This window comes from Scyliorhinus torazame, chromosome 24 (assembly GCF_047496885.1).
Source record: "Scyliorhinus torazame isolate Kashiwa2021f chromosome 24, sScyTor2.1, whole genome shotgun sequence".
NCBI lineage: Eukaryota > Metazoa > Chordata > Chondrichthyes > Carcharhiniformes > Scyliorhinidae > Scyliorhinus > Scyliorhinus torazame.
In genome coordinates this window covers 37888161-37897707 of record NC_092730.1, presented here as the reverse complement: position 1 = coordinate 37897707, position 9547 = coordinate 37888161, and the positions used below count along the sequence as shown (strand labels likewise).

The 9547-nt window shown below is 46.4% G+C and overlaps 2 non-coding genes across 2 annotated transcripts; both read right to left on the bottom strand.

The window, feature by feature from the left end:
* Nucleotides 1–876: 876 nt before the first annotated feature.
* On the bottom strand, nt 877–948 carry trnaw-cca (transfer RNA tryptophan (anticodon CCA)). The gene has a single exon. It is a non-coding gene; the product is annotated as a tRNA-Trp (tRNA).
* Nucleotides 949–1246: 298 nt separating this feature from the next.
* Nucleotides 1247–1318, bottom strand: trnag-ucc (transfer RNA glycine (anticodon UCC)). The gene has a single exon. It is a non-coding gene; the product is annotated as a tRNA-Gly (tRNA).
* Between the last annotated feature and the right edge of the window lie 8229 nt (nt 1319–9547).

Genomic DNA, 9547 nt, shown 5'->3' with positions numbered 1-9547 from the left:
AATTCCAGGCGGGCAGTGACCCAGGGCCGGAATGACGCTTCTATTTATAAAGACTGGTCCCGTATGGGCACTAAGGGCAATTTATCCAATCCACATAATGCACGTCTTTGCACTGTGGGAGGAATCCGGAGCACCCGGAGGAAACCCACGCAGACACGGGCAGAAGGTGCAGACTCCGCACAGGCAGTGAATCGAACCTGGTACCCTGGCACTGTGAAGCCACAGTGCTAGCCACTTGTGCTACCGTGCTTTGTGCCCAGAGAAGTCATTGCAGCGAATATATCAGTGGAGAACAAGTAAAGAAATGAAAACGACATTTTTAAAAAACCGCACGCTTGTGCACCCAGGTAACTGGCTGAATGCAATGGTTGTATGCAACCCCGATAAACCTTTGATTTATTTGCTGAACAAGAATTTCCCCATCTCCGCCTTAAACATAATCAATGTCCCGCTTCCGCGGCCTTCTGAGGCAGAGTTCCAAAGTCGCGCAACTCTCTGAGAGGGAGAGATTTCCTCATCTCCGTCCGAAAAAGAGCGACATCCTTGTTTTTAACTGCCCAGTTGTTCTGGTGTCATCCACGAGCAGTGAGATTGAACCAACTGTTTGGACAGCCCAGTAGCACAATGGTTAGCACAGTTGGTTCAATATTCTCAGATAATAATATGGACGCGGCCAACTGGGAGGTAGAGTCCCATGCTCTACTGACTGAGCTATCCGAGTCTCCGCATGTTTGATTAAACTGCTCAAAAATATAAACTGAGCGGGTCAATCTGAAATATCCGCAAACATTTACCAGCATTGTGGTTTTGAACGGAGTCGTTTCGGGAACATTCCCACAGAGAGAAATTCCTGGAACCAGCGGCAGAAAATCCTCCTGAGCCTGACGTGATTTGAACACGCAACCTTCTGATCTGGAGTCAGACGCGCTACCGTTGCGCCACAAGCCCAAGTGCGGACCATTGCGGGTTTCTCCTCATAGATTTATGTTTTATTTATACCCAACTGTGCGAAAGAAACGCAAAGAAGTTCGATTGAGGGATATTAAAGGGCCCTGAAGTAAAGCAGCTGTACCACGTGGTTAAAGGGATGCACAATAATCCATTGTGCTCTGTACACGTGGCTTCAAATCCCATCCTCGTCTGTGACGTGTCTGTTGTGTCTCTGTTTGGTCCCCTCATGGGGTTGTGGTGATCCACTGTAATAGGAGATGTAAGGTAGGATAAATAATAAATAATAATTTATTATTGCGATGGCCGGGAATCGAACCCGGGTCAACTGCTTGGAAGGCAGCTATGCTCACCACTATACCACCATCGCTCACTGACTGGAGACGTGTCCTGTTGGTTCTTTAGATCAGTTTGATTAACTGTTTCTTATCAAGTACTTACTTTGCGTAAGTTATTTCACTCCAATTTAAAATGCTCCTGAATGAAAGTGTTCGTGTCGCACGGCTCCCGTTCAGCCAGGAGACGGCACCAGTCCACAATAAATGTACATTCTATGTGTCATTACACAGGACACTTACTCTGACCTGAGACCTTAACTCGTCCTGTGTCCTGATGCTGCCATTTTCACCCTATTTCAGTAATCAGAGAATGCCTCCAGTGCAGAAGGAGGCCATTCGGCCCATGGAACCGGTACCGACCCTCGGAAAGAGCACCAGATTTCGGCCCAAACGCACCTAACCTTTCAAATACGTCAGGATGGCCGAGCGCAGGTCGCAGTCTCTTCTGGAGGTCAGGGCTCGAATCGCACTCCTGAAATTGACTTTTCCTCCGCGAGGCACCATCCAAACCTGGAACCCCTCCCTAACAGCACTGTGTGTGTACATACACCATATGGACTTGCAGCGGTTCCAGAATCCCCTCACCGCCCATTCTCGCGGTCAATTAATGTTAGACTGTAAATGTTTGGCCGAATCAGCGACAATCAAAGCCAGAGCCCTGGTGATTAGCTGAACATCCTCAGACTCTGTAGCTTCGTCCGGTAAAGTGTCTGTTCCCCAAAGAAAAATCTGGACTCAAATCCCAGCCCAGCCTTATTCCGTTTGACCACCTGTGCGATTGAGAACTTCCTCCACAACAGGGGGAAATGTGTTGGATTTCTAGTCGGAAAATATGCCTTTTGCAGGTTTAAATTCAGTAGAATATCTACAGAGATTGCACGCAAGTACTGATTTTAGCTGCCATCATCCAGTTGTTAAATCTTTCCACTAGAAACCCACTGGATTTTTCCCTTTGACTTGAGTCCTGCTCCCAGAGGATCAGTTCAGTATTTTCAGTAATATTATATTTTGAATTCTATGTCCAGAGAATTGTGACGCTGAAATTGCTCACACTTCTCTCCATTGTTATCTACTCTGCAGGTATTGACTACACCTTCGAATGGAGACATGCTCACAGGGCTGTGAGAGAGGCTTTCTTTCAGGCGTGAGGCCTCGTTTGGTCCATCAGCAGCAACCGGATGCCTGCAGAGAAACTCAGAATACCGAGCCCCTCTTCCCAGGATGGACTTAATCAGGGACAAGATGTTGGTTGAAGAGAGAATCAAAGGTCTGAAGAATTGGTCTGAGATTCTTGGCGTTTTGTGAAGAGAACAAGGTGGTGGAGCAATGTGACAATACCAGGATACGAGTTTGGGATATTATCCAGTCTGTGCTGGGAGAGCTGCGGGAAGGACGTTGTCTTGTCTGCCCACCCAAGCTGAATGTTGGGATTGAGGTGGTGATCAGATTCCGAGAGGAGGGTGAAATCCTTTCACTGAGTTTCAAGCTCACAGTTCGGTTGAGTGTCTTGAGTTACAGGAAGATACATACGGGATGGTCAAATGGGCAGAAAAGTGGCTGATGGAATTTAACGCTGAAAAATTAGATGTGATCATTTGGTAGGTGGTTTTCGCAGTAACTTCATTGGAGTGTTAATATAATCCTATTTGTGACAATAAAGAATATTATATTATTATTATAGGATTAATGTTAATGGCCTGACACTGGGAAGTCCTGAGGAACAAAGGGATCTTGGAGTGTTTGTCCAGAGATCTCTGAAGGCAGAAGGGCAGGTTAATAGGGTGGTGGAAAAGACATTTGAGATATTTGTCTTTATCAATCGGGGCATGGATTACAAAAGCAGAGAGGTCATGGTGGAGTTGTATAGAATGTTGGGGAGGTCACAGCTGGAGTACCGTGTGCAATTCTGGTCACCACATTATAGGAAATATGTGACTGCACTGGATGGGGTGCAGAGGTGATTCAGCAGGATGTTGCTTGGGATGGAACATTTAGGATATGAAGAGAGGTTGGATAGACTTGTTTTCTCTCTCACGCAGGAACAGAGATGACTGAGGGGTGATCTCATCGAGGTGTACAAGATTATGATAGGTATAGACAGGGCGGATAAGGAGCACCTGTGCCCCTCAGTCACAAGGGGACACTATTGTTCTGTGATTCTGTTACAGATCAGATCTTGGAGGTATCGCTGCTGTATTGCCAGGTGGCGTGGTGTGATCCGGAGAGCAAAAGCTTCCATCGAGGACGGGGTTCTCAATAAGAACAAACTGGAGGTGTGGGATGTCAGAATCTGCTCAGCACTGATTCATTTTTATTCATTGTTGTGTCCTGGAATAAACACGTGGATTGTAGCTGTCCATTAAAAACAAAAATAGAATTCGGAAATTTCTGGCCAGTAACTTCACCATGTCCACGTTACATCACTCAGCATCCTCAGCTGCATCACATCTGGTCCACGTTTCCTCAGCAGAGAGCAGTTTCACAGCAGAGAGTACATTTCCACTGGAGAGATCGCAGTTTCTCAGCAGAGCGCACAGTTCACGGCAGAGAACACAGTACCACAGCAGAGAGCACAGTTTCACAGCAGAGAACACAGTCCCACAGCAGAGAGCACATTTCCACAGGAGAGGTCTCTCTCTCATACAGTGTGTGAGTTCTCCCTGAATGCTCTCACCTTCTGACCTATTGCTCACGTGCCCACTCCCATGGTGTTGAAGTGTTTCCCATCAGTCCGTTCAGAACAATCCTTCAGCTGATATGTTGGAAATGTAATTTGCTGACAGAGACTATATTTCCAACATTTCACAACTGGCTGCACATCTGGACCAATGGAAAAATACAACCTTCTTCCGTTAGTTGTTGCAGATGTTAAAGGTCCATGAGGTGGTTTGGTGAAGTCAGGTCATTTGGCGAGTTGGCCGAGAGGTGATGGCGATGCGCTGCTAATCCATTGTGCTTTGCATCTGCGGGTCTGAATCCATCCTCCTCGATGATCCATTTCCTGCATCTCCGTGTTGGGTCACTTATTGAGGGTGACCTGATGATTCATTCAGTGTATCCGGAACTAGGATGGAGTTTAGGTTCGGAGTTCAACAGGCCTGAGGAGTGAATCTTCTTGCACCAATCTCTATACCGACATTCCTAATCCTCTGTCTGATAATCGATTTAAATCACGACACCAGCTTTGGGCAGGAGTTTGGCACCATGAAAACTTGCGGCTTCAGAAGCTCCAAAACAGACGCCAGCTTCATCTGGGGCACTGCTGGCAGATTTTGTCTTTCCAGAACCGGCCGCCCAGCCGTGAAAACAAGTCCATCAGATGACCTCATTACACTGTAAGACGGAGGAGCTGAAGTAGGCCATTCGGCCCATCCTGTCTGCTCCACCATTCAAAGAGGTTATGATTGACATGATATAATCTTCAAACCCACTTTCCCGCCTTATCCCCATAACCCTTGATTCCCTTACTGATTTAATCTTGCACATATTAACTTCCCCAGCCTCGACAAGTATTCGCTTAGAAACAATGTTTCCACAGATACACTATACTCTGAGAGAACAAATTACTCATCATTTCTGATTTAATTGGGCGGCCCCTTACTCTGTTCCTCTGTTTAAGAAGGGTAGCAAGGATAATCCCGGGAACTACAGGCCGGTGAGCCTTACGTCAGTGGTAGGGAAATTACTGGAGAGAATTCTTAGAGACAAGATCTACTCCCATTTGGAAGCAAATGGACGTATTAGTGAGAGGCAGCACGGTTTTGTGAAGGGGAGGTCGTGTCTCACTAACTTGATAGAGTTTTTCGAGGAGGTCACTAAGATGATTGATGCAGGTAGGGCTGTAGATGTTGTCTATATGGACTTCAGTAAGGCCTTTGACAAGGTCCCTCATGGTAGACTAGTACAAAAGGTGAAGTCACACGGGATCAGGGGTGAACTGGCAAGGTGGATACAGAACTGGCTAGGCCATAGAAGGCAGAGGGTAGCAATGGAGGGATGCTTTTCTAATTGGAGGGCTGTGACCAGTGGTGTTCCACAGGGATCAGTGCTGGGACCTTTGCTCTTTGTAGTATATATAAATGATTTGGAGGAAAATGTAACTGGTCTGATTAGTAAGTTTGCAGACGACACAAAGGTTGGTGGAATTGCGGATAGCGATGAGGACTGTCTGAGGATACAGCAGGATTTAGATTGTCTGGAGACTTGGGCGGAGAGATGGCAGATGGAGTTTAATCCGGACAAATGTGAGGTAATGCATTTTGGAAGGTCTAATGCAGGTAAGGAATATGCAGTGAATGGTAGAACCCTCAAGAGTATTGAAAGTCAAAGAGATCTAGGAGTACAGGTCCACAGGTCATTGAAAGGGGCAACACAGGTGGAGAAGGCAGTCAAGAAGGCATACGGCATGCTTGCCTTCATTGGCCGGGGCATTGAGTATAAGAATTGGCAAGTCATGTTGCAGCTGTATAGAACCTTAGTTAGGCCACACTTGGAGTATAGTGTTCAATTCTGGTCGCCACACTACCAGAAGGATGTGGAGGCTTTAGAGAGGGTGCAGAAGAGATTTACCAGAATGTTGCCTGGTATGGAGGGCATAAGCTATGAGGAGCGGTTGAATAAACTCGGTTTGTTCTCACTGGAACGAAGGAGGTTGAGGGGCGACCTGATAGAGGTATACAAAATTATGAGGGGCATAGACAGAGTGGATAGTCAGAGGCTTTTCCCCAGGGTAGAGGGGCCAATTACTAGGGGGCAGAGGTTTAAGGTGAGAGGGGCAAGGTTTAGTGTAGATGTACGAGGCAAGTTTTTTACGCAGAGGGTAGTGGGTACCTGGAACTCGCTACCGGAGGAGGTAGTGGAAGCAGGGACGATAGTGACATTTAAGGGGCATCTTGACAAATATATGAATAGGATGGGAATAGAAGGATACGGACCCAGGAAGTGTAGAAGATTGTAGTTTAGTCGGGCAGTATGGTCGGCACGGGCTTGGAGGGCCGAAGGGCCTGTTCCTGTGCTGTACATTTCTTTGTTCTTTGTTCTTTGTTCTGAGATCATTCCCTCTGGTCCTAGACTCTCCCACATGGAGAAACAACCTCTCACCATCCACCCTGTCAACGCCCCTGAAAATCAATTGAATCAGTGAATTTGAACGGTGAGCTTTATTCCCTGTCCCAAAGAGTATTTCAGGCCTCTGGATTCCCAATCCAGTGAGATAATCTTTCATCCCTCTGAACAAAAAACAGTTGATTCAGCTCATTATTAAACATCTTGGGCCAGTGGGCCGATGAATGGCAGATGGAGTTTAATTTGGATAAATGTGAGGTGGTGTATTTTGGTAGCTCAAATCAGGGATTGACCTAATCAGTTACTAGTAGGGAGTTGGGGAGAATTACAGAACAAACAGATCTAGGAGTACAGGTTCACAGCTCCTTGAAGGTGGTGTCGCAGGTGGATAGGGTGGTGAAGAAGGCATTCGGAATGCGAGGTTTTAAGCTCAAAATGTTGAATACAAAAGTTGGGACGTCTTGTTCAAGTTGCACAAGACATTGGTAAGACCACACATGGAATATTGTGTTCAGTTCTGGTCACCCTATTTTCGGAAGGATATTGTTAAACTAGAAAGAGTGCAGAAGTGGTTTACAAGGGTGCTACCAGGACTTGATGGTCTGAGTGAAAGGTAGAGGCTGGATAGGCTGGCACTTTTTTTTCCTGGAGCGTAGGAGGCTTATGGATGATGTCATAGAGGTCTATGAAATAATGAGGAGCATAAATAAGGTAATGAGGAGCATCTGGAACGGCTCTGGCAGTGGTAGAGGCGGGTATCATTTTATCTTTTAAAAATCAGTTCGACAGTTACATGGGCAGGGTGGGTATAGAGGGATATGGGCCAAATGCGGACAAGTGGGACTAGCTTAGTGAAAGAAAATGGGCGGCATTGACAAGCTGGGCCGAAGGGCTTTTTCCATGCTGCCAACATCTATGACTCTGTCTGTCTTCCTGACGACATTAGAATTTCCTCCACAGAATTGTAGTGAACCGATTGATACATAATATTTTATTCTATTCTTTATCCAAGTCAAACAGATACTGTGGATTCATCAGGGGATAAACAAAATACTAGGATGAGAGCGAATTGAATGAAAACAATGTTAGAAGGAATTATATTCCATAAAAAGCCCTGCAATGCTTGGATGGAAAGGTGAAACTATGAGCTGAAGAGGGAAAACTCGGCTGTCAGCAAGTTCCACCGGATTTCTGTATAAAACGACTGCGACAGGTATCTGATATCATCATTAGATTCATCGAAGTCAGACGCCTTGTCCATTAGGCCACGCGGCCACCGCCAGTGGCGTGCGAGCCAATGTTTATCCCATGTGAATAAATACTGTGATCATATCTGTTTCCATAGAAACCAGTAAAATGCAGAAGGAGGCTATTCGGCCCATCGAGTCTACACTGACCCTCCAATCCTGCACCCCACTCATGAGAGGGGAGGGACGGATTTCAGGGGTTGGAATGGGGGCCAGAGTTGCTCCATCGGACCCAATATTCCAGTAGAGGGCAGGTGCGTGAGCTTTCGGAGGGTCAGTACAGACTCGTTGTGCCGAATGGTCTTCATTTGCACAATAGGGATTCTCTGATTCTATGACAGCAGCGGGTTTAGGTGGCGAAGCCCTTGTGCCATACTGCCCACTCCTGACACCATGGAGAAATTCTGATCTCTCAAAGACTGGCGACCAAGGACGTGTAACAAAAAATAATTTATTTACTGTTTGAGCAGCTGCTCCAGGCTTGTGCTCTGAGCGCGATCCGGGGAGAACACCTGATCATTTTAGATGCGGAACACGTAATCACGTGACCATTCGGTCTGCACAGGCCTCCTTCTGTGCTGCCAGTTTCTGTGATTGAATTGCTTTAATTTGGATCTGGACTGGGAAGTTCGGTGCTGTTCCATGTAAAGCAAAAATGAACTTCTAGGATATTTCCAAAGTAACTGATTTTCTTCCGTAAACAATTGAATCCGTGAAATTGTGCGTTTCGGGAACTGGGATTTTCGAGTCTCTCAAGGCTTCTCTCCAAATCCAATGGTCAATTGTAAGGTAGATTCAACCGCTCCTCACATAAACACCGGGGCACCGTTCATCGCAGGAATGCAAGAACTTCCTGGAGTGATTCCTGGCCGGTTTTATAATGTTTTGTATGTTTAATGAATGACCTATTGAACCGAGCTGCGATGGTCGAGTGGTTAAGGTGTTGGACTTCCCCAGCAGGTTCGAGCCCTGCTCCCAACGACTGTGACTGAAGAATTAATCGATTTTTAGAAAAAGGTTTGACACAAAGTTCGCTGCTTAGCAAATTCTAATCTCCTCAGGAAGAGGGTCAATAATATTTCTGACAGCAGCCCGGCTAGCTCAGTCGGTAGAGCATAGGACATTTAATCCCACGGTCGTGGATTCAAGCCCTATATTGTTTCATATTGGGTTCAAGCCCCATATTGGGCGCTTCCATCTGAGAATTTTGAGCTGACCGAACTGTTTTGATAACAGGAATACAAGGTTCTGTCCCGGGACGGGGAATCCACAGGCCTGAACTAATCTTTCATGACAAGATTTGATGAATCTGGAATTGAAATTTCTCAGTAATGGCGGAGAAAGGTTCTGATTCAGACGGATCATATTTCCACAACTGGGAACACATTTACACAACAGGGAATGATTTGACCCAACCACGGTGAAGATCTGTCACCGGCACAGTCACGGTTCCAGGACAGAGAGAACAGTTACACAGCAGAGAGCACAATTGTACAGCAGAGAGCGCAGTTACTCAGCAGAGAACTCAGTTACACAGCAGAGAGCTCAGTTACACAGCAGAGAGGACACTTACGCAGCAGAGAGCACAATTATACAGAAGAGAGCGCAGTTACTCAGCAGAGAGCACAGTTACACAGCAGAGACCTCAGTTACACAGCAGAGAGCTCAGTTGCACAGCAGAGTGCACAATTATACAGAAGAGAGCACAGATACACAGCAGAGAGCACAGTTACGCAACAGAAAGCACAGTTACACAGCAGAGAGCACAGTTACACAGCAGAGAGCACAGTTACACAGCAGAGAGTACAGTTACACAGCAGAGAGCTCAGTTACAAAGCAGAGAGCACAGTTACACAGCAGAGAACACAGTTACACAGCAGAGAGCACAGTTACGCAGCAGAAAGCACAGGTACACAGCAGAGAGCACAGTTACACAGTAGAGAGCACAGT